The following is a 25,070-nucleotide window of genomic DNA, read 5'->3' on the forward strand; positions in this document are numbered from 1 at the left end:
TTGCTTACTGTGTAACTCCAGAGGAGCTGGAGACTTTGCTCCTGGAGACTTTGCACATGGTAGACTTTGCAGATTTAGGTATTACTACAACAATTTTCTGGCAGATAGCAATGGAACACCTTGTTCTATTAAAATTAGTTTATTATGACAAATTGCCTACAGATGGACATAAAGTGTCTTAAGGAAGGCAGCTGCTTTGAACTGAATTATGTCCCCCAAAAATCGTATGTTGAAGCCTAATCTCCAATGTGATGGTATTTGGGGATGGGGCCTTTGGGAGATAACTAGGTTTAGATGAGGTCGTGACTGTGGGGACTTCCTGATTAGTACCCTGAAAAGACAAGACACCAGAGAGCTGGCCCTCTCTCTCTCTTACCCCACAGGCACACAAAGAGTTCATGTGAGTATGCAGTGAGATAACAACCATCTGTGAGAAAACAGAAGAGGCTTCAGAATGAAATCTACTTTGCTGGTACTGTAGTCTTGGACATTATCCTCTAGAACTGTGAGATAATGAAATTTATCTTATTTAAGCCACCCAGTCTAAGGTATTTTGTTATGGCACCCTGAACTAAGACAAATCTTGGTACCAAGAAATGGGAGTGCTACTGTAACTAATACCTAAACATGGGGAAATGGCTTTGGAATTGGGTAGTGAGTAGAGGCTGGAAGAATTTTCAGGTGCATCCTAAACATATAAACAGTAAAGGTGATTCTGGTGAGGGCTTAGATGGAATTTAGGAATATGTTATTGGAAACTGGAAGAAAGGTGATCCTTGTTACAAAATGGCAAAGAACTTAGCTGAACTGTATTCTAGTGTTTTGGGGAGGGTAGAACTTGTGAGTGATGAAATTAAATGTTTGACATTTCTAAGCAATCTGACTAAGGAGCAGCTGGTTTGGTCCTGACCTTTTCTGCTGAAATGAAAAAAAAAAAAAAAAAGATAAGTTGAAGAAGAAATTGTTCAGCAAAAAGGAACCAGAACTTGAAGATTTGGGAAATTCTCAGCTTATCCATATTATTAAAAAATGAAAAAATCTTGTTCTGAAAAGAACACTAAGAGTGTGACTGGACAACCATTTGATAAGAATTTATGAGATTATGTGAGCAGAAATTCTGCCAGTTTGAACTGAAGGGGATGAAGATGGGACAAAAAGAATGAAGGCTTCGAGACTTCTTGGGTTAGACATGATGGGCTGGTTTGCTTATTTGACTGAGAACCTGCACTATTTTTCAAAGAGAGGAAAAAATGGTCCCTAAGGCAATTCAGAGATAGCCAGAGCCATAGCCTCAGTTTCAACAGGTTGGACAGTCTCCACTCAGCTCTTTGGAGGCAGAACCACTCAGAGGACTCAAGCCTGTCAGAGCTAGGGGTGGGGCCGGTAACCCCACAGGGTGGAAAGGGTGAGGCTATCCTGCAAATCCATGTGGGTGATGGTTTGGGTGGAATGCTCTGTACTGAACTGTCCTCGCACCCCCTGCTCAGATTCTGTGTTGAAGCCCTTCCCTCCAGTGTTATGGTATTTGGAGATGGGGCCTCTGTAAGATAACTGGGTTTAGATGAGATCATGAGAGCGAGGCCCTCAGGATTAGTGCCCTTATAAGAAACCTCAGAAAGTTTGCAAGTTCTCTCTTTCTCTCTCTTTCTCTCTTTTTCTTTCTCTCTCTCTCTCCGTGTGTGTGCGTGTGTGTGTGTCTGTGTGTATGTGTGCGTGATGTGGAAACACAGCACAAAGGCAGCCTCTGCAAGCCAGGAAGAGGGCTCGCCAGAACCCAATCAAGCTGGCACCCTGATCCCAAACTTCCACCCTCCAAAACTGTGAGAAAATAAATTTCTGTTGTTTATGCTACCTAGTCTATGATATTTTGTGCTGAGCTGACTAACACAGCTCCTTTCCAGAGTATACAAAGATGACACATGAATCAGAGCTCACCAGCTCTGGTAGATATGATTTTTCAGTGTTCAGCATGTAGGAAACACTGGGGAAAGGCTCATATGTTCAATGAAGAAAATATGCATGACAAGTGATTTAACAATAATGTAATAATTCATTGGATTACTCTAAGAAATATGAGTTTTTTTATGGCAAACTCTCCACAACACACTTGATAATAGATTGAGAGGGAAATGGCTGTGTAAATCATTAAGCTGAAAAAATAAGTTACATTTGCTGTCACAGATCAGTGGTCAAAGAGAGACAAAATGTTGAGAGTGGGGTGGGGTGAACAGGACACTGAGGATCAAAAGCACTTGGAATCAGCTTCAAACTGAAGGTAATAACTGGAATCTTACACATGGGTTTCTCCAGAAAAACAAAATGAGAGAAGTTAGATCAAGCAGAGGAAGTTGTATGAACAATCACTAAACTTCCTGACTTACTCTCCAAGTTTCTTATTCCTAAACTACAAATATCTTGATGACATTCTGAGAACATGCTGTGCCTCCCTCTATCTTAGCATTCACTACTTTATATTAAAATATATTTTGATGCTTTCCTTTCCCATAGAGTCTCCAAGTCATAAACAATATCCCCAGCATCTACCACGAGCCGGGTACCGTATTGTTTGTCAAATTAGACTGAGCTCTGATACTGCCTTCTTCACCTCTATAATCTCTTCTACCTTCCCTTAACACATTCGCCTCTGTTTTGTAAGCCCTTGCCACATTGTATTCAATTGTTTGTTAATGTTTTTGTCTTCCTAATTAGACTGTGAAATTCTTGAAGGCGGAGATTAGGTCCTGTTCATCTTTGCACCATCAGTGTCTTGCCTAGCATATAGTAGGGTTCCCTTAGGGTTCCTTTTTTTTTTTTTTTTTTTTTTTTTAATGAAATGAACTAACATTAAGTATTTCAAAATTACTGGAAATGAGTGTGCTTTAGGTAAGGGTGAGAGGAAGGAAGATGGATAAGATATAAGGCTGGGGAAAATCCATCTTTGAGGTTAATTGATTAAAAACGAGGAGCTTTGAGTGACTTCAGTGCTTGGCGTGATGGTGATATTCACCAAGGTAAGTTATACTAGAATAATAAGTTAGGGAGATAATAGTAAGTTGAGACATTTGTAAAATATGCAGGCATCTAGTACAGTTGGATAAATAGGCCTGGAATTTGAGAAATTTGGAACAAAGATAGTGATTTGGACATCATGAGAGGCAGTACACAGTAGTAATAATACTAATAACTAGGCTGGACGTGGTGGCTCACGCCTGTAATACCAGCACTTTGAGAGGCCAAGGCAGGCCGATTGCCTGAGCTCAGGAGTTCAAGACAAGCCTGGGCAACATTGCAAAACCCCTTCTCTACAAAAAAATACAGAAAATTAGCCGGGCATGGTGGCACGTGCCTGTGGTCCCAGCTACTTGGGAGGCTGAGGTGGAAGGATTGCTTGAGCCTGGGAAGTTGAGGCTTCAGTGAGCTCAGATCATGCCACTGCACTCTAGCCTGGGTGACAGAGGGAGATCCTGTCTCAAAAAAGAAAAGAAAAGAAAATAATAATAATAATAAAAACTAGCTATTAGAGCACTTTCTAAGTGCAGGGTACTAATTGCTTAGCACATGCTAGTACCCTTAATACTCACTTAAACAAACTTTTGGAGATATGCGTAATTATTCCCATTTTACAAACTAGAAACCAAGTCACAGACCTGCTGAATAGTTTACCTTAGGTCATGTAGATCCCAAACCAAGCAGGATTCCCATCCAGACAGTGACTCTGCTTCTAAAATTCGTACTCAGCATACACCCAGCATAGGGACTGGGACTGTCAGTCTTTCCTTTGCTTTGTGACTTGATGCTACCCGCCACTTCTGTAAGGAAAATAATACTGTGGGTCTCAAAACAGTGCTTGGTATATGGTAGCACTCAATCAACCTTAAATCATTTCCATTAGCCTATCTATGAATGTTGAAATCATGGAGAAAAAGGAGATTGGGTGAATATGGGGAATAAGAGAACCAGAAGGTCTTTGATCCTTTAAGCAGTGCTCGACTAGAAAGAAATCTAGTATGGAGGCTGGTTGATCATCCCAAGAGGAAAAGTGAGGCTTCCAGACCTGGGGCCTGGGCAGAATCTGAGATGCCTGGTCCAGTGCAGAGGGTTGAGTAGCAGCCATCCACAGCAAGCACTGCAGTGCTAGAATGATAAACTGAGAAGAAATATGCCAAATCAAAAGCCTGGTGGGCCGTCCAAGTGTAAGGTTCATCTAAAGGGACTGCGCAAAGAAACATTAAAAAAAAATCAGCATAGAGAGTAGGAGACAAAGCTTGAAGTTTCTTAAGCAGGTGGTAGGGACTTCATAGGATGCCATGACATTGAGAGCTGTCCAGAAGACAGCTCTTAAAAACAGTGGTCTTGCACAAGCTGAGTTTGAAGAATGATCAAAGTGGTAGTAGGGAATAAGGATGAGGCAGCATCATAGAAGCCCAGGGAGGAAAAAAAATGTGAAGGATGTGGGGAGACGGGAGATTTGGTAAGATTCCATTTCTTTCCAGCGCCCACAACTTAGTTAATCCATATAACAGTTTAATGAGGTGGGCAGTCCATTTATTGCCATTTTTATAGTTTAAGCTACAAAGACAATAATAACTGACTTTGGGTTACACATCTGGCGAGTGTCAGAGCTGGGATTTTAACCCAGGCTGCCTGGCTCCCACATCCATGTCTTCTGCACTGGACCAGGCATCCCAGATTCTGCCCAGGCCCCAGGTCTGGAAGCCTCACTTTTCCCCTTGAGATGATCACACAGTCTCCATACTAGATTTCCTTCTAGCCAACCACTGCCAGGCTGCCTGGCTTTTACACCCATGCTTGCAACCATCTATTGCATAGTTCTTATTCCTGGCTGATTTCCTCTTTGTCGTGGCTCACTTTACTCCATCCCTTGTATGTTTTTAAAGAGAGAGAACTTGTTTATAGCATTTTCCATTTACCTACTACACACTCAGCAAGCCTGGGCGTTGGTTGGGGAGTGGTACACGGTTAGATTTTAAGGAATTGCCCTCTCAAATATTGAAGTATAGTCTGAGTCCTCTCGATTCCCAGAAGGCTTCAGATTTTTTGAGACAGATTTTAGGAAAAAAGACCTAAATATTTTCTTGTTTCACTTCCGGAAACTATGAAGGAAAAAAATCAGTTAATATTTCAAAATGAATTAATGGATTGCTGAGTCAGCAATGTGTTATTAAAAACATTCAATTGTTTTCTAAAACAAGAAGGATTAGTTAATATTCGTTGGCTGCTTGGTGAGATGTAAAATGTAAAAAGTGGTTTGAAATACGTGTTATATCTGTGTTTAAAGAGAGAGCAAGACAAAATACTAAGAACATTAAAAAGTTAGAAACGTCTACTTCAATTGGATCCGCTCCCTCAGTAAGTGCAGTGTAATGCTCTTTAAAGCATAGTTCGAGGATTCAAAATCCATAATGACCTTGAAGGTCTTACCAGGGTTCCAGATAATCAATACTGTTAATAATCACATAATGTGTATTAAGGACCAATACATTCTAAAATTTAAAATAGCCTGATTTGGAATCATGTTGGTACTAATTAAAATTCCAATTTTAACCAACAAAAACATAATTGAATATAAATGTTGGTTAAATGAATAGATAACTGCATGAATAGAATAAAAAATCCAAGCATATATTGTGATAGTTTGCTTTCTGGTCCTGTAACATATTCTTTTTGAATATTCTAATCTCAGATCATTACATACAGATTTTAAAAGTCAAGTTTTCTATTAAGATCAGTTCTTTCTTCTATGTACATTATCTATTAGGTATTAAATTCCATTGCACAGCGACAGTGAGAAGATTAATTTGGGTGGATTTGATTGTTGGGGTAAATATAGTATATGAAAATTAATCTTAAACTAAATTAAAAATTCAAGTTTCCCCAGCCTACACTTACTCTGTAGCTCAAAAGTTTTTAACTTTGGGTGTACTTCAAATTGTCTGGGGGAACGTTTAAAAATACCGTTTAGTGAATCCCACCCAGGGCAATTAAATCAGAATCTCTGTAGGTGGAGCATTAGTGTTTCTCAGAATCCTCCCAGTGATTCCAGTGTGCATCCAGGGCTGAGAACCAACATTCTAGTCTTTTTATTAGCTTTATTAGCATTGATCTTAAGATCCCCTACTCTGGGATGTCAGAATTTCAGGATAAAGAGATGTCAGTAAAAGCTACCTTAGTCATTTGTTCATTCACCCTGACAACATATATATTGAGATGATAGAATGAAGTGCTACATGAAGATCTCGGGAACACCAACCGATAACACAAAGTCCTAGTTCTCCAGTGACTGAGAGTCTAGTATAAGGGGGAAAAGACAGGGGAAATGCTATCTTAAAAGATATACAAGAAAAAAATAAGACCAACCTGATATCCCACCATCACCTCAAAAGCAACACATCCAAAAGCTTCTCTCTTCTCTGCACACTTTTTCCTAGTCCTTGGATATTAGGACCACAATCCTAGAAAACCAGGCTTGGATATTAGCCTGGCTCTGACTCCTTCCCACATGTCTTGAGTTGACAAATTGTGTGGGTTTTCCCTCAACAGTATTCCTTACGTCCTCATCCTCCTCTGGATTCTCACTTTGTGCCTATAGTCTCTTATTTAATGTTGGTCTAGAATATAAATACAGTGATATAACTTGACTCTCTATACATACTTCCTTCTTGCAAAACATAACTCTGGTCATGTCCAAAAGCCTCCAGTGACTTTTTTATTTATAAGAATTTTAAATTACTGATTTTTCAAATTCTAATAACCTACATTATTTGTCCAAACCATGTATTTATTCTTGTAGTTTATATGAATATTATTAAGAAGCAATGAAAAAAAGCTAACTAAATATTTCACAGGAACAGAAAACCAAACACTGCATGTTCTCACTTATAAGTGGGAGTTGAACAAGGAGAACACATGAACACACGGAGGGGAACATCACACACAGGGGCCTGTTGGAGGGTGAGGGGCTAGGGGAGGGATAGCATTAGGAGAAATACCTAACGTAGATGATGGGTTGGAGGGTACAGCAAACCACCATGGCGTGTGTGTACCTATGTAACAAACCTGCACCTTCTGCACAGGTATCCCAGAACTTAAAGTATAATAAAAAATAAAAATAAATAAATACTTCATGCATGTCAAATGCAAATGTTTACAAATACATTACAAGGAGGAATGCAAAAAGCAAAAATGTAAATTTATAGTACATAGTATGGGAATATTAAACGTCATTCCGGTCTAAATTATTGATAGATTCAATTAAAGTATCATTAAAATAGCAAACCAAATACTAGATTAAGTGGAAAAAACAAGATAATTGAAAGCAAAATAATGTTCTTTGGTTTTATAGATTTGTGATGTAAAGAAGCAAAGCTTCATTTGATCCATTTTGTTGTAATTTTTCTAACTGCTCCAAAAATTCTTTTCGCATCTACACTGCTCAGAGAAATGATGTAGAGCACACTGTAAACTATTTCTGCATGTTTTCCTTTGATTCCTTCGTCTTCAGATAATCCTACTTTTTTCATAAATGCAAGATCTTTGTTACTACCTTTTTTCTTTTCAAGAAGTGCAATATTTTTAATTCAGTTAGACCTATAATTTTTATTTCTATATTTTTTTGACATTTCCAGTTTGTACTTAACATCTTCTGTTATGTATACTTAGAGATACCTATGCAGAGATACCGCTTTCCCTACCAACACTGCCTTACACATGTGCCATCAGAGTAGGATTATTCCTGCAAAACAAGTTTGCAGCACCACAGTATGTTTGCTTATTATGTGTGGACCATTTGTCTGCTTGTCTTTTTTGTATAAATTGAACAATTAAATCATTGATTTTACTTGTATGTTGTAATAAATGTCAGAATAATAAAACAATATACTAACAAAATTACCAGTACTTTGGTACTTCAAATTAATATGACATGATTGAATGCTGAAACACTGAAAGCCTGTATTGAAATCACTAGATTGCATTATTAATATCACAGTACTTCTTAAAATAATGGTATTTTTACGAGGTGGACTTTTCTAAGTGAGGCACTGTAGGTACAGTGGTCCAAATTTACGTAAACTTCTGAAATATTCTGTAATTTAATTATTGTGACTCTATTGTAAAGTAATAAAATTGCTAAGGTTATATAGTTGCCCATCAGAAGAAGCAATTCCTGTTATTTAGTTAGTGTTTTTGCATTAGACTGAAATGTCAGAAGGTCACTGGAAAGTTTGCTAATATTTTTTAAATTGTGTTTTTATTCTTTGCATTGTTTATGAGATTTTAAAAAATCATTTAGCATAATGTGCTGTGTTTTATTTGGAGAAAATTCTTTGTTACATTACTTTTCATTTGTAACATTTACATTTCACATATATGACAGCAAATTATACATATATGCAAAGGGAATTTTATTTCAAGGAGCCCAGTTTTAATAACTTACTATCACACCACTGGTGGCAAAAGATTTAAAAAAATAAATTTGCATTTTACAATTTGATTTTTGGATTTTAAAATTTATTTATATTTCTAATTTCATATATTTTCTGACATTTCTCTGTCAGAATACACACTGACATATTCACACATATGTTTACATAGATGTTCTGACTTTTGCTTGAAAGTTTTGTTCTACCCAGAATAACCCCATTCATCCTTTCCACCCTTCAAAACCTTATCCATTCTTCAAAACACTGTATAAATCCTGCCTGAGCTTCTCTGGCCACAGTAGCATTAAATCCTCTCTCCTTCCTCTGGGTATCTTTGGTCTTTAATATTTGTATCATTAATTTATTAAATATGTTAATTCTCTTAATAGCTATTAGAGTTATGTTGCTTAATATTTTTTATTTAACTTTTATATGCAATCATCTAAACTGTAAACTTTTTGAGAACAGAGTGCTAAGTTCATCTTTATCAATTTGCTCTCTAACTGCCTTCTGTAAAAACTAGTAAATACAACAGAAACAAGCAATAAAATCCACACTGCGCATATCTTACATTTTATATGGGAAAGCGATAAGATTTAAAGTAAATATATTTATTACGATAATGTTGAGTATGGATGTTAATTCTCCCATGTGACATGTATATGGATGTATATGTATGCTTGTATTTATAAAGAAACTTTATGATAACTTAATTCTGATTAGCCTCTTACAGCTTTTCAAAATTCATTCTACTGTGTCTTCTCATGACTGATAACTTGGAAAGGTGAGTGACTGCCATTATAGTCCTTGTTTATTTAGGAGGAAACTGGTGTTCAGAGAATTATAATTTGATAATAAAGGTTTAATCATTATTAATTGGTTAAGAAGGCGCCATAATTAGAGTCTAGGAGTCTTCTAATCCGGTTTCTCTCAAAATACCTGCAGTGAAAGACCAGCTTCCCACCCACCCCCAATATGCTGCCAACCATTATTTTTTTGTAATATAATTGAATTACTAGAAAAATAAAAAATAAGTTAAACAAAACACAAGCCCAAATATTTTGTTACTAGATTAAACCTCTATTTAATTACTTTAACAAATAGCTCTAAGAGTTCCTAAATTGTTAATCTCAATGTGCTTATTGTTTTGGATGGATAACAAATAGCACATGGAACAGCTCCAGTCTCTGGATCACACTTTGAGTATTATTTGTGTCAATCATGACATATCCCTTCTAAAAGAATCATCCTTATCCAGAACATCTGCCATCTAAATTGCTATGTTTACTCACACAGGATCTAACCCTAACGCTAACCCAACCCAAACACTAACTCTTTAAATTTACAGCTGAATGGAGTGGGGCCAAAAAATAGATTGGCCAGCAATTTATGAACTGTGTGGTCAGGCTGCAAAAGATGAGCTGGGTTCATCAATATTTTTGTCTCTGGACTTAGATATAATATGTGAAGAAAAAAATTTGTATGAAATTCCAAGGTTTGGGACATAGTTAAAATGGGAACGAGCAGAAGCTTTGAGTAATCCATGAAAGCTGGATTGGGGCAGGGCAGAAAGAGGAATATGTGCAATGCAGCTGAGTCATATTAATATAATAATCTTAAGTATTATTAATATAATAATCTTAAGTCATATAATAATCTTAAGTAGATCACTTAAGATTAAAGAACTGCTGGGCCCGGCACACTGGCTCACGCCTGTAATCCCAGCACTTTGGGAGGCCAAGGTGGGTAGGTCACGAGGTCAGGAGTTCGAGACCAACCTGGCCAACATGGTGAAACCCCATCTCTACTAAAAATACAAAGATTAACTGGGCCTGGAGGCGCATGCCTGTAATCCCAGCTACTCGGAAGGCTGAGGCAGGAGAACCACTTGAACCCCGGAGGTGGAGTTTGCAGTGAGCTGAGATCATGCCATTGCACTCCAGCCTGGGCAACAGGAGAGACTCCATCTAAAACGACAACAACAAAAAGATTAAAGAACTGTGCTGAGGCTGAAATACATAAAGCTGCTAGAATTCTAGAATTATCCCCAGTACCCTTTAGCCCAAGACATGAAACATCATTTTCTTTGAATGTCCTAAGATACAGATCCCACACTTCTTACAACGTACATCTATATCCTAGGTGGCACAAATATGTCTCTGAATTATTCAAGAAGCTTAACTTAACCAGGACATTAGTCCCAGGCTTTTCCTGTTATACCAAACAAGCTTATTTCAGAACCAATAGAAGCCGTATTTGAAAGACAAGTTATTGGCATCCACATCTCTGCAATGAGATTGCAAATCAAACTGTGTTGATCTGGTGGAACTATCTGTTTACTACTAGAATCTATCCCCTACATACCTACTTTTCTATTTCTTTGTTTCTAACTTAGTCACAAAAAATAATAATTACAACATTTTTCATAGTTAATTATAGTCTGATTTTGCTCAAGGAGGAAATATCTTGAAATTTATACCAAATTATCTCAATAATGGATGAGCTCCCACAATTCATCTGCCCTCTGTATGTTCTCTGATTTGCAGAGCTTTTTAGAACCAAACCCCACTCTTTAATGGGCCAGACATGTGCTTTTAGTTGTACTAACCCAGATACATATCATATATTAATGGCTTCTGGAATCACACCAGAAATCAAAGGTGTAGGTATGAGATTGAGTGCACAGTGATTTTCAAAACATGTTTTATTGCCTTGATGCTTTTTATTTAAAAGGAAAATGTTCAGATAGATTTTAACTCCTTAGCTATATTAAAATAGCATATTTGCTTCACAGTCAAAAAGTTTCTTTTAGTACAAAAATGAAATCATAGCTTCTTTTTTTATTCTTCAGTAAATTCTAAATTTTAAATTACTGCTAAATTAAATGGTTTGTGTCAGATGTTAACAATATGTGGCTTTAGATTAAAACAAGCTCCATGTAATCTTACTGAGCCAGTAGGTCATAGAAATAAAAGAAAATGTGCTTGAATCACAGGAGAGAAGGGGTGTTGGATAGATCTGTGAAATCTTTATGTTGTAGTATCAGCTGATGGATAGCAGTGATTCTCAGAAGGGTTCCAATATTATGCCTTTTAAAAGCTGGAGATTAGTGCAACCATGGTGAACACAGTGACATTCTGGCAAAGAAAAAAGGGTCAGGGCTGGCAAAATGTGGCAGGTGTCAAAATAAAAGGTTAGGCTCTATGCCTGGGGACCCATCTGTCAGATAAAAGTATGATAAGGCAATTAATGTGTTTATTTATGTTGCTTATGACAAACCATGCATTCCCTAAAAATGATCAATTTAAACATTATCAACTGTTTTCTGGAAATTGAAATTAATATAAAAATAAAATGCTTAAAATAAAAAGCATGGTCTAATTTTAAAATGGGTTGTTCATATAAACAAATAAAGTTAACTTTGGGGAATTATAGTAGTCTTCATTGAAGGATTAAAACTATTAAATATAACATCTTGACAATATAGAGGTTATATTAAGGACCTACAAAACCGATGTTTATGTTGCAAGATCATCTTGGTATCACTCCTCATAAGTTCAGCATGTTTTATATTCATTGAACTAAATTTGATAATTTCATAATAAAATGAAGCCAAGAAAATTACGAAGAAATAGAATTTAGATATCCAAGCTATGTGTCTTGCATTTTCTTTAAATGTTTTGTTCACAACCTTGTCATTATTAGAGCTTTCATTTTCACTTTGTGACTAATCCTGACTTCTCTTTAATTTATTTATTATTTATTTAGCTTTCTCACTACTTCTGTTTTACCATCTGTTTAAACTAGAATATGTTTAGATTTAATACTCATCGGTGATACATTTTCCTACAGATAAAATAAATTACTACAAGCTCCTAAAATGTCATGTGTTTTACAGGTCGGTAAAATCTAACCCAGAATTATGAGAGAAACAGGATTTACTACAGCCTAAAGTTTTATGCAAAAACTGATCATTCCCATACTTTCCTTGAATAAAGAAAAAAAGCTGTCGATTACCATGTATTAATAAGTGAGGTTCACACCTTATAGTAACAACAAAATTTTAAGAGAAATAGCATGTATGTCTAGTGTAATGTGATATGCAGAAGAAACATTTAAATTCTTTAATTGTAAAGGGAAAAAGCCAATATGACGATGTTATTGCCGAGGTGCACTTTCTGTCTGCTGAGTGATGAAATTAACAAGTAAAGCCATTGGAATAGTAAATAAAATCACTTGGCTTTGGAAAGAACAGAGGTATTTTGTTCAACAGCTTTATTTTCTTTAGGTTGAGGCAGCAATTATGCCATCATCATCACTTTCCATCTTTTAGAAGGACACTGGTTAAATTTTGAGTTAATGATTTTTTTTTTCTCCCCAAGATTCCTTTCTAGCCCTTAACATTACTATAGTCTCAAACTATCTTCTGTTTGTCATACGAAAGGGCTTCTCATAGGACAACACCAATGTCAGGATGGGAGTTGAGGAAGAAAAAGTAAATAAAAAGACACAAAATCCAAACTTTGTTATATATTCCATTCAGTGGCCTTACACATGATTCACAAATTTTGTTTGAAGTTTAATTATAATTAACCACTATTTAAATCGAATTCACTCTTGGCTGTATTTCCTGATTCAGAGTTCCATATTGCTTCTATTGCTGGTTTTAATATATTCGAACCTCAATCTTCTAAATTGTCTCTATTTTTTATCCATTTTTTTTTCATTTGCCTAGAGGTACTTGCAAATGCATTAGGCAAAAAAAATTCTTACTCACCATTTTGTAAAACTCTTCAAAACTCTAGGATACGCTACATAATCTACATAATAAAAGTAGTAATTTCAACAGAAAATCAAGATGCCACTCGATTTTGCCATGGATTTATAAAAATAACACATCAGACAACAGGTAAGTTTTTTTTTAACTTATTTACCGTGATAATAATCCGTTATCAACTAACTATTTCACAGGATATATTCTGTCTTTACATTGGAAAAAAACACAATGAAACTCATTTTATAAAAAAAGAACCCACTTAATTCATACCTTTATATTTTCACAGAAGCATATGAGAAAAATTTGCTCGGTATCTACTCACTTCAGTTCAAACATTTGAAGAAATTATGAAAATTCCGATGAGTTTTAAAACTCTTGGCTTGCTCTGGTGTAGTGTAACCATGCATTGATCTATCATCACAGGTATGCTTTAATCAATTTCCCCTCAACCAATCAGATAGAAATTCATACCAATTTGCAAAATTGTTTCTCTTACTTTTTAAAACTTAACACATATAAGATAATTTGGGAAAAACAGATTTTCTCATTTATCGTTCTTTCAATCTATGATAATGTCAAATGGTATTTTTGAGTACCTTTATTACTCTAACAAAGGATAAAAATTTTTGGTGTAAAATCGGTTAAATGAAGAAAGTATCCAAGTACAATTTTATTTATGTTGTGAAAAAAATGCTATCAATTTGAAAAGTTCAATTATTTCCAAATTGTTAAAATGAGTCCCTATCAATCATCAAATGATTTTTTTGTATCTGCATCAAATAATTTTGGATCTCATTCATTCTCAAGGCATCATCCCTATCTCAGGGTTTCCATATTTGTTTCTTGTATAGTCTATTGTTTTGTTTTATTTTAGTTGATCAACCACTTATACAGTACAAGGTAAGTATTATGCCATCCCCATTTGCAGATGAAAAATCTCTGATACAGAGTGGGTAAACAATTTTTAAAATGTAAGCCCACCTTATTTTAGTAAGAGGACTTCCTATTCATCTTCTTACTTGCTCAAACCAGAATGTTGAAGAATCAACAAGTCAAAGTGTGAAAGTTGTGCCATAAGGTAAGAAAAAAATAAATAAATATGTGATGAAAATGAAAAAGGAAAGAAACAGCAGCAGCCAACAGTCTAAAACAGCAAAGAAATTTGTTGGGGGCCAAACATAAGAATTTTAAGATGAAATGTGGCAATAAAATGCAAATAAGAAATAACACAAATAAATTGTGAAAGCTTAAGGAAAAAAGAGGATAATGGAATGAAGGAAGCATAAAACTTTTCCTTGACCTCTATCATATAACTTGTATAATTCTAAAAAACCATTTCCTGTATTAATTTCCAAAATAGTGTAAAAAGATATCTGTGTTTTTGAAATTAAAAATGCTATTGATATTCATAATTTTTATGATTTGTCAGGTGAGTAGTTTACTATGTTGGGAAGTCATCACTGTATGATGATTTAGAGGATGGGCTTTGTAGACTACTGGTAGCTCAAATGCTGGCTCTCCTATTTCCTATTATATCTGTGATCTTGGCAGTCGTGTGTTAGAGCCACCTCCTACTGGTTTATGATAGCTGATTGTGTGCATCTCTTCCCAACATTGTGCTCAGTGACATAATTGGTAGTTTGAAATCAGCCAAGATGAGATTATTTACACCTCTAAAATTGGCACCCTAAATCAGACAATCATGCTTTTATTCCCTATGTGCCAGCTTACCAGAACACCGCTGGACCTTGGACAAGTTTCCTAACCTTTATGAATCTAAAGGTTTTTTTTTTTTCTTTTTTTCATCTGAAACGGAAAATTAAATATGACAAGTTCACTTAAGATTCTGAAAACCTTTCATTGGATGATATATTTCATACGATTCCTAGTACATAGTAAACATCAATAATGGTAGCACTGTAGTATTATAACTCAATCTATTGTATATAGAACATAGAACAGTTTCACATTTCTAACATCCTAGAAAGCATTTCAAATAGTTCATCAAAATTCCAGGAGAGGAGGACTTGTAAAAATTAGTTTAGGCTGGGCGCGGTGGCACAAGCCTGTAATCCCAGCACTTTGGGAGGCCGAGACGGGCGGATCACGAGGTCAGGAGATCAAGACCATCCTGGCTAACACGGTGAAACCCCGTCTCTACTAAAAAATACAAAAAAAAAAAAAAAAAAAAAAAAAACCACTAGCCGGGTGAGGTGGCGGGCGCCTGTAGTCCCAGCTACTAGGGAGGCTGAGGCAGGAGAATGGCGTGAACCCGGGAGGCGGAGATTGCAGTGAGCTGAGATCCGGCCACTGCACTCCAGCCCGGGCGACAGAGCGAGACTCTGTCTCTCAAAAAAAAAAAAAAAAAAAAAAAAAAAAAGTTTATTGACTTTATAGATGAAATGGTTTCTCCTAAATATTGTTAGATTTTTGTATAGAAGATAAACAGTTACTAATACTTGAATAGTAAATTTCTTCTGTATGATTAGTTTAGAAAAATCTCTGTTTCCTACAGTGATATATATAAGCTTCTCTCTCTGTCTCTCTCTCTCTCTATATATATATATTTATATAATATAATACATATTATATATAGAGAGAAGCTCTCTCTCTGTCTCTCTCTCTATACACACACACACACACACACACACACACACACACACATATAGAGAGAGAGAAGCTTAAGGGCACTTCTTGAAGTTTTAACCCACTCCCCTGAATTAGATTAAATTCATGGCTTCAGTTCTTCAAAATTTCTTGATAAGTTAATATGAGGACTGATGCTAGTTGTACGCCCCACTGTTCAGAAAGCTCTCACAGAAAATTCTGAGCCAGAGGCCACTGTGTCTATCATGATGACAGACAGTATGTGTAACTTGAAACTTTAAAGGTAGGCACTGCAGGAAATAAATTTAAGGCAAGATTAAAACAGTCTAGAGATAACCCTGCTTAGTTGCCTACTTAAAAACTCTCATCTAGGTAGTCTTCAATGTGAATTATTCTTAAGATCCTTTTTTCATTTCTGGCCTTGGAATTTAATTATTTGTAATATTTTAAAATGTCATACATATGCATTTTCTGATACAGCTTATAAATTGTAAAGATCATGTTATTGTTAAAAATATTTTAAGAATCTAAGTAATTTTCTAGTAGAGAAAAAGAACTACTAAAGCTGAATTGAAATGTAAGTCCTTCATTACTTCAAAGACTTTATGGTAGGTTATTTATAAAGATAATTGAAACAATTTCTTCTATCCCTATATGAACACATCTTTGCAATATGACTTTGCTGTTCCTCTCATCAAGACCTAAACTTTATTTCCCTCCCCCTTCAATCTGACTTTGCCAGCTGACTTGCTTTGGCCAATATGACACTAGCAAACCCGATGAGAGCAGAGGTTTGACAAACACGTGCACATTAGGGCTTGCTGTCCTTGCTGCCCTGAGACCGCCATGTGAAAAAGCTTGAGCTAGCTGCTGGGAGGAGCGACCACATTGGGTGTAGATGAACCATACCAGCTGAGGCTCCCTGGACCAAACACCAGACATATGAGCAAGGTCACTGTAGACCATTCAGCCCTAGATGACCTGTCTGCTAACTGGAGTACCAATTTATCACCCACAGACTCGTGAGCAAAAATAAAATAAAAATAAAATTTGGAACTGCAGATTGGCCGCCCATGGACAAAATCCAGTCCACTAAATGATCTTGTGTATTGTCTAAGATTGCTTTCACACTACAGTGGCAGAGTTGAATAGTTACAACAGAGACCATATGGCCTGGAAAGACTAAAATATTTACTTTCTTCCCCTTTACAGAAAATGTTTGCTGATCTCTGTTTTAAGTCACTAAGATTTGAGGTGATTTGTTAAGCAGCAATAGATAAATGGCACAGAACTATTTTACAGAAGGGAATATGTCCCATTTTTTATTAAATGAATTAATTTCTATGCTTATAAAAAAATACAAGCCGCACCCCCTCTACCCCTCGCAGGGCCAGTAATCCCCTCTAAGGCGAAAGGATAACGATTCAGTTTGCATCCCTAAAGTACAGTTATGGAGACTGCTAGTTTTATACCACTATCCGTTTCTTCCCTTTTTCCACAATTGGAGCTGGTCATCCACCCAACCAGTCAGGGATTACATTTCTGAGCTTCTATGTCAATTATGTATGACCACAAGACTAGGTTTTCACTTCTAGAGTATGAATGGAAATCATGCATGGATTTATTGGGCTTTCTCCATGCTCTTCTTCTCCTCCCCACTAACTGGAATCTATAGCAACCTGACTTACAGTTCAGAGAATTAAAATGTCCCAGAGAAAGGAGGAGCACCAACGAGAGGAAGCTTGATCACTTAAAAACTATGTAGAGCAGGGACTCTCCCCAACTTAAAACACTGTAATGTTGAATCTTCCTTCAGTCACTGAATTATCAATGGATGCCATTTTCATAGCAGGCTACTCTTATCCTAACTAAAGTAATGGTTTTAATCAATATACTTTGGCATCATAATGATTTAGTTGGTAAACTATTGGATCTTGGATCAAAAACTCTAGGGTACTTTGATAAACTTTGCCCCAGTTTTCTGAGTTGGCTGGAGGCTTGTTACTTAGCGTAACTGTGATTTTATTTTCCTAGATAAAAATATACAACTCCAGGTAGGCGAAACAGGAATTTCGAACACTGATCTTTCTAGTTGCTACTTCTCCCAAGTAGGAGGGCTGCAATAACCGGTGATTGCCCTAGGCATGTGTCATTTTAGTCCCAAGAAATGCTTATATACCAACATAGTGCCTTAGGGTAATGCAATGGGAAAATAATCAAGGTGAGTTTTTTGGCATTTGGACAGCCAGACATAGCTTTCCCATGAAAGGGCAAATATACTCCATTTTGAGACAATTAGAAGAAAATTGGGGAAGAAGAGTTTAGTTACATTCTGTATATACATTCAATGATGGCAGCCAATAAGTCTTAAACTTCAGTGTGTATGAATGGAATTTGTTAATCATGCAAATTTGAGGGCTCTCCCACGTCCCCCAGAGATTATACTTCAGTGGAACTAGAGTGGACCCTATAATCTCAAAGTTAAATACTACTTTAAGTGATTCTTTTTCTTTTTCTTTGAGAGGGAGTGTCTGTCGCCCAGGCCGGAGTGCAGCGGCGCGATCTCAGCTCACTGCAATCTCTGCCTCCCGGGTTCAAGAGATTCTCCTGCCTCAACCTCCTGAGTAGCTGGGACTACAGGTGCGTGCCACCACGCCAGGCTAATTTTTTGTATTTTCAGTAGAGGCAGGGTTTCACTGTGTTAGTCAGAATGGTGTTGATCTCCTGACCTGGTGATTCGCCCGCCTCGGCCTCCCAAAGTGTTGGGATTACAGGCCTGAGCCACCCTGCCTGGCCTAAGTGATTCTTAGATAGTGATCCTTCTTTGAGAAACCACAGCCACAGCAGAAATTGAATTCAGATATTAAGATTCAGTTCTAGGAAATGCAGAAATCAAGATGTGGCAGCAAAATCCTGGTGCAAAAGACTTAATAGAGTTTCCAAATGAAAAGCTTCTAGATTTTAAAATATTAGTTTAGGAGTGATTTTATTGAAAAATAAAGAAGTTCAAAACAAAATTGTGAAAATGAAATTGGCCCGTTTTGCCTGTGAACTCCCTGCTCAGCCTTCAGTATCCAATTTAAAAGTAAATTCCTCTGGAAGTTGTATTAGGTGTCACTGTTATGTGCTCTCATCATACTCCATAATTTCTGGTTCAGAGCAAATAGCACGTTGAGCTTAGTTATCTAATTGCCTGCCTTCCCTGTTGAACTAAATACTCTGTAAGGAAAGAAAATGTGTCTTTCTTGCTCACCAAAATATCCCCAGAGCTTATTAGGTTGCCAGGAATACACCGGGTATTCAACAAATATTTGTTGAAGGAATGAATCACTGAATGGGAAATAGCTAGTTGATTTTACCAGCATAGGAAATGGACATGAACGGTAATGAGACAAAGTGGAAACTGCCTAAAGGATGTGCTCATATCAAACAGATGACTTAAGCAATGTAGACCCAGAGGTGTATTCAGAAGATAATGTTGGGCCATGTCCCCTTGTGGGCATTTTACTTTGAAGGAAAGAGAAGTGGTAGATTTTAGTGCAGGGACAAGGATTGGAAGGTAAGGTCTTAATTCAGACCAATCTTCCTGCAGGGACTATACACAGCTTTGGGAAAGGGACTTTGAAACACTTTGATTTTCTTTTCAGTAATATAATTACGGTACTCATTCTTTTATGATGTTAAATATTCCTTTGGATAACACTGAGGAAGGGGTGCTTGTTAAAAACAGCACTGTTGTTTAGATTTCCCAGCTATGGGGGAAATACTCTTCACAGGTATTAGAGCACAAGTGAAACATAATAACTAAAACAAAATTCATCTCTCCATGGTTATGTTTCCACAAGAAGTTGTTTAAATTTAAGTAAAATATTAATATATGCTATTTGTCTAACATAGAAACAGAAAAAAAAATCAAGAACAATAACACATTAGAGAAGAAAATAGAAAAATCCTGTGAAAAAGGTCCAAATGCAGGCTGCAAAGAGGGGAAGCCAGTCCTAGCAAGCAGCTAACCAGCTAAATGACCTGAAAAAAAAGTCTCTCAACCTCTATCTACCTGGATCTCATTAGTAAAATTAGGAGGCAGGATGAAATAATTTATAAGGTTGCTATTAGCTTTAAAATTTTTATGAGTTCAGAGCCTTTAAAAAACATGGTGTCTTCAGCAGAAAACACCACTGTGAATTTTTTTTCAATATTCCTTTTAACTATAATGGAAACAAGTTAAAAATAATAGGTCTAATGTTCACAAATCCATTAAATATTTACCGGTCACTCTCTTGATGACTATTTTGATTTAATACATGGTATATATAAATCATCAATATTTTCAAGTTCAGAAATGCACAGGCAGGAATTTAATGGCTTTTGTGATGGCTTTGAACTAAAGTGTAATTTGCCTCCTTGTTTGTGTAAGTGTTTGTATACTTATCATTTGTCAGTAAGCCTAAGAATGTAAGCACAATATTATATATGCATGCTAAGTGCTTAGTTTATCATTATGATTTTCCTCTTGAATTTCAAATTGTGTAATGTAGATAATTTAACTTTTCTAGGGTTCCCGTTTATTTTTAAAATGTTAGTGTCCAGGTAGCAACCAGAAAAAACAAACAAACAAACAAAAGCCTCTAAGCCATGTGGTATGCTAATACTGAAAATAAAATGAGTGTTGTTTCCCTTGAGGGAAGTGTAATTAAAGATAAAGGGGAGATATGCATAGAATAATGACATTCACTATACCTAACTAATAAGATAATATTGTTTTACAATTCTGTAAATTTTTCTTATTTTACTTAATTCTATGTCCCTGCTGGTATTTTTGCTTTTTTCATAAAAATTATCATTTATTTTTCTTAACTGCATATTGCCATCTTCATTTTTTAATTTTCTCAAATATTCATAGAACTGTTTTCTGTAGTAGATGCTGTACAGTAATTATTTGTTAATCGATTAACCTTTCCAATGCTACTTCCAACACCTACTTCTCATCCTCCGTGTAACAGATACTGTCAGTTACCTACTCTTAACAGCCTTTCCACTCCCAACTTCTGTGAATGGACAAGAGATGCAGTTGTGATCACTGAACATGAGGCAACATCTTCTAGGAAGACATTCCCATAGTCTTCAGACATAAGGAAGACATATCTTTTCAGCCAATCTTTGAACAATCTTATATGAAGCTTACCTGAAGTTGCTGTAGTCATTTGGCAAGTCTGGGGAGACTAACAGACACATTGAGGATAGCAGAAAATAAAGATAGAAACAGCCTAGGCTTTTGGTGAAATTCATGAGCTTCTGATTAATGAACCCCGTACCACCCTACCTCTATAAAAGAATTCTTAATATGTGATATAATAAAATTTCTTTATTATTTAAGGCACTTTTAGTTGGGTCTTCTGTTTCTTGTAGCTGAAACTCATATACTCATCATTCTTTTATTTATAATCTCTCTGTGTATGAACTCTATATTCTTGTAGAGTCTGGCTAGTCCAAAGTCGTAGGAAAAATAACATACCAACACAGTTTCTTTTGAGCTAGAAGCCAGTCACGGATGTGAGCACTAACCCAAGCTTGTAATGATGATGACAACAGCTTACTATTATTGAGTGCTCACAATGAATGGAGAGGACATCATGCTATGAATTTTACATATATTACTTTATTTGATCTTCACTACAGACCTCTAAATTGGGGAGTCATAATATCACTTTTGTTAAAATGCAGAAAATATGTCAGAGCAATAATAAAACTGCCATGGTCCCACAGATAGTAAGTGAATAAATTCAAGTCTGTTGGGAACAAGCTAGTAATCACTATAGGTCTCTATAGTGGATAATTGAGATATAGACTATATACGGACATTTCACTGTATGTAACATTAAAATGAACAGAGTAGCAATTCATGTTCTCTAGGGTTATCACTTATATTGTCACTCTGTGTGCTGACTATACTAATGGTTTGCAGGTTGGGGACTGGGGTATGTAACAGTATACAGTATATATACATAGCATATGGTAATTCAAGGAAGAATATTTAAATGACATCAAGTAATGCTGGCATTCCTCTACACTGATACATTTTTAGCACATTTTCACTGGTAGTTTCAAAATCGTAGTTACATTTCTGAACACAATTAAATAAAACATGCCGAATTTCCCTGGACATTACCATACAGCCCTTCCATATTGAAAAAAATCATGTAGTAAAATTGGAAAGCAGCTCATTAAATTGAATCAATGTTTATGCTTTTTTAAATTACGGTTCTTTTGATGGAGAATCTAAGAGACTCAGTGTAGTATGATCTCTAGACCAAATTCAAGATCTGTAGTAAGTAAAGCTTGGTAGCAAAATTGGTAAAACTCATTTTTTTGTGAATAACTTTTTCAGTAGTTAATGGTATGCCTTGCTCTACTTACTAGACATATACTTTAAAATCAATTTTTAAATTTTACATATTATTTTATTTTATAATATTTGATACATAAAAATAATATATGCAACTTACATAAAAGTAAAGCAGCATGAAAATAAAATAGTCACTAACCCTCCAACCAGCTTATGAGGTAGATATTGCCAATATCACTGAGGCTGTATCTATGCTTTTCTCCAAATCCCATCCCTCTGCCAACCCCAAAATAAAATAGTGTCCTAGGTGTTAGGTTTATTGTTCTTTTGCTTTTGGAAATAGTTTCTATTACAAATGTATTTATCTCTAGATTTTGCACTTCTTAGTTTGGTATCATAGTCAACATGTTCTGCAACATGCTTTTCTCACTCAAGGCTGTGTTTCTTAGGTTCATCATGTTGTTGCACATAGCTGTAATTTGTTCATTTACATGGCTACATAATATTTCTCTGAGTGACTATACAACTTATTTTCAAGTCATCAGTCAAATGATATTTTGGTTCATTCTAGGTTTTCGAAAATTGCTATTAGAAATATGTCAACAATGCGTTTAAATTATCTATATTTCCCAATTCCTTTCTGGTTAACATATCAACAATTAAAAGAAGTAAATTGAAGTCTCTTCCTGTGATTGAGAATTCGTGGCCGGGCGCGGTGGCTCAAGCCTGTAATCCCAGCACTTTGGGAGGCCGAGATGGGCGGATCACGAGGTCAGGAGATCGAGACCATCCTGGCTAACACGGTGAAACCCCGTCTCTACTTAAAAAAAAAACACAAAAAACTAGCCGGGCGAAGTGGCGGGTGCCTGTAGTCCCAGCTACTCGGGAGGCTGAGGAAGGAGAATGGCGTAAACCCGGGAGGCGGAGCTTGCAGTGAGCTGAGATCCGGCCACTGCACTCCAGCCCGGGCGACAGAGCAAGACTCCGTCTCAAAAAAAAAAAAAAAAAAAGAGACTTTGTTACTGCTGTTTCAGTCATTTTTGCTGTATACATTTTGATGGCATTTTATCAGTTGCACACAAAATAATTATTAACTCTTTCTGGTAAATTTGTTTTATATAATTGGGTATTTATCCATCTTATTACTTACAGATTTTTATTCATTAAAATGTATTTTATCTCTATTTAATAGAACTATAGTAGTTTTAAAAAAATTACTATTTGCCTGCTATATATATTTTCGTACTTCTTTCAAATTTTCCATACCCTTAGGTTTTAGTTGTCGTCGTTTAGAATAGCCAATGTAAAATATCTTTTCCCTGATAGTTAGCCCATCTTGCATAAGCTTCCCTGGAAAACAGACCTTGAGGCAAAAGTTCATGTGTTACAACTGTCTTGAGGATAGAATTTTAGAAAAGCAAGAGGAAAGGAAAGATTAAGTCTAAGGAGTATGTTCCTGATTTTTTTTTTTTTTCACAGCCTTGCATCACAGTTGATTGTTAATTGTTGCAGGAAGTCTCCAGAGAGGTTATATGAAACTATTACAAAAATAATAATCACAGGAAGGGATGGCAAACATTTATTTGCTGGTCCCCTCCATTTTCTCCCTTTTATTGGTTAAAGTCTATTCATTTAGCATTAATGTCACCATATTCTGGGTTGTATTAGCTCGCCCCTTCAGATACATTTTGGAGAAGTCAAAGCCTCCATGTGACCAATACAGCTAACGGGTAGATTCTATGTCCCTATGTCAGTAGATGCAGTGTGTGGAGGCTACTAAATGTGTGGTGATGGAGGTGGCAGTACCAGTGGCAGTATCCAGGACATTGCAATTGTGGAAGGTGTGAGCCTCCACTAGCGCCTCTCTAGCTCTACCAGAGAGGAAAGTGGCTGAGGTCTCATGATGTAGGTGGTTTCGGGCAGAACTCAGGTAGCACGTAAACTGAGTCTAGTACAATCCATCTCTGCTTGCACTCAGTTTCATCTGAGTACAAGTGCTCTCACTTTTTATCTGAGAGCTGAGGTGCAAGTCCAATCTTTTTTAGGAGGTAGCCAGTTGCAGCAAACCAAGAAACTTAAGAGTGTTAGCAAATCATAGTTACAGTCCGCACTACTGCAGCTGGTCTAGGGCTATAATTAAAGGATTTAAGGAAGAAAAAGTGCACAGAGAGAGAGAAATTCAGAGAGAAGAGAAGATGGCATTATGTTAGGTTTCGAATATTTAAAACTTGTAAGGATTCAGAAGTTATATCATCTCTAGTTTTTTTCTTATTTTCATCCCCCCTCCCACTAACCAGATGTCAAACATTTTCTACTTATTATGGAATTGATCTTTTTAACATTTATCCCTTCATGAATACTTTTAGAATGAAAAATATATTTTTTAACCTCGCCTAAATGCAGTGAGAATGGATTTGTTGTGTAATTTCTAAAACTGATTCTCTTATGGGCGGTACATCATGCAGCAAAATGCCAATTAGGTAATGAAGTTTCTCACAGTTCTACTCTGAAGAGGGTGTGAAGTGAAGCTACTGTAAAAACATGTAAAAAATAAAGGAAAGGAAAAAGAAAAACAACCAGAAAGCTAATTGTTCCAGATTTCATACTTAATACAAAAATCACTTTGAAATGTTAATCAAAAAAAAGTTTTATGCACACAGCTTGATGAAATGGAATTCAACAGTAGAAGAGAGAATAGAAGCATTTTAAATATATTTAAAAACAAGCTTAGTGGAAGGGGGTTGAGAATAGTATTGTATGTTATAAAGTTATGGGCATAAGTGGAAATTCTTGAACTTTGGGAAGGAACAAAGGGAATAGAGAAGCAAGGGAAAGGGACAAAGGAAGTGAAACCATTGGAGGACTTTGTGAAGAGTTCAGATGACACTATTCTGATAAA

This window comes from Chlorocebus sabaeus, chromosome 20 (assembly GCF_047675955.1).
Source record: "Chlorocebus sabaeus isolate Y175 chromosome 20, mChlSab1.0.hap1, whole genome shotgun sequence".
NCBI classification, from domain to species: Eukaryota; Metazoa; Chordata; class Mammalia; order Primates; family Cercopithecidae; genus Chlorocebus; species Chlorocebus sabaeus.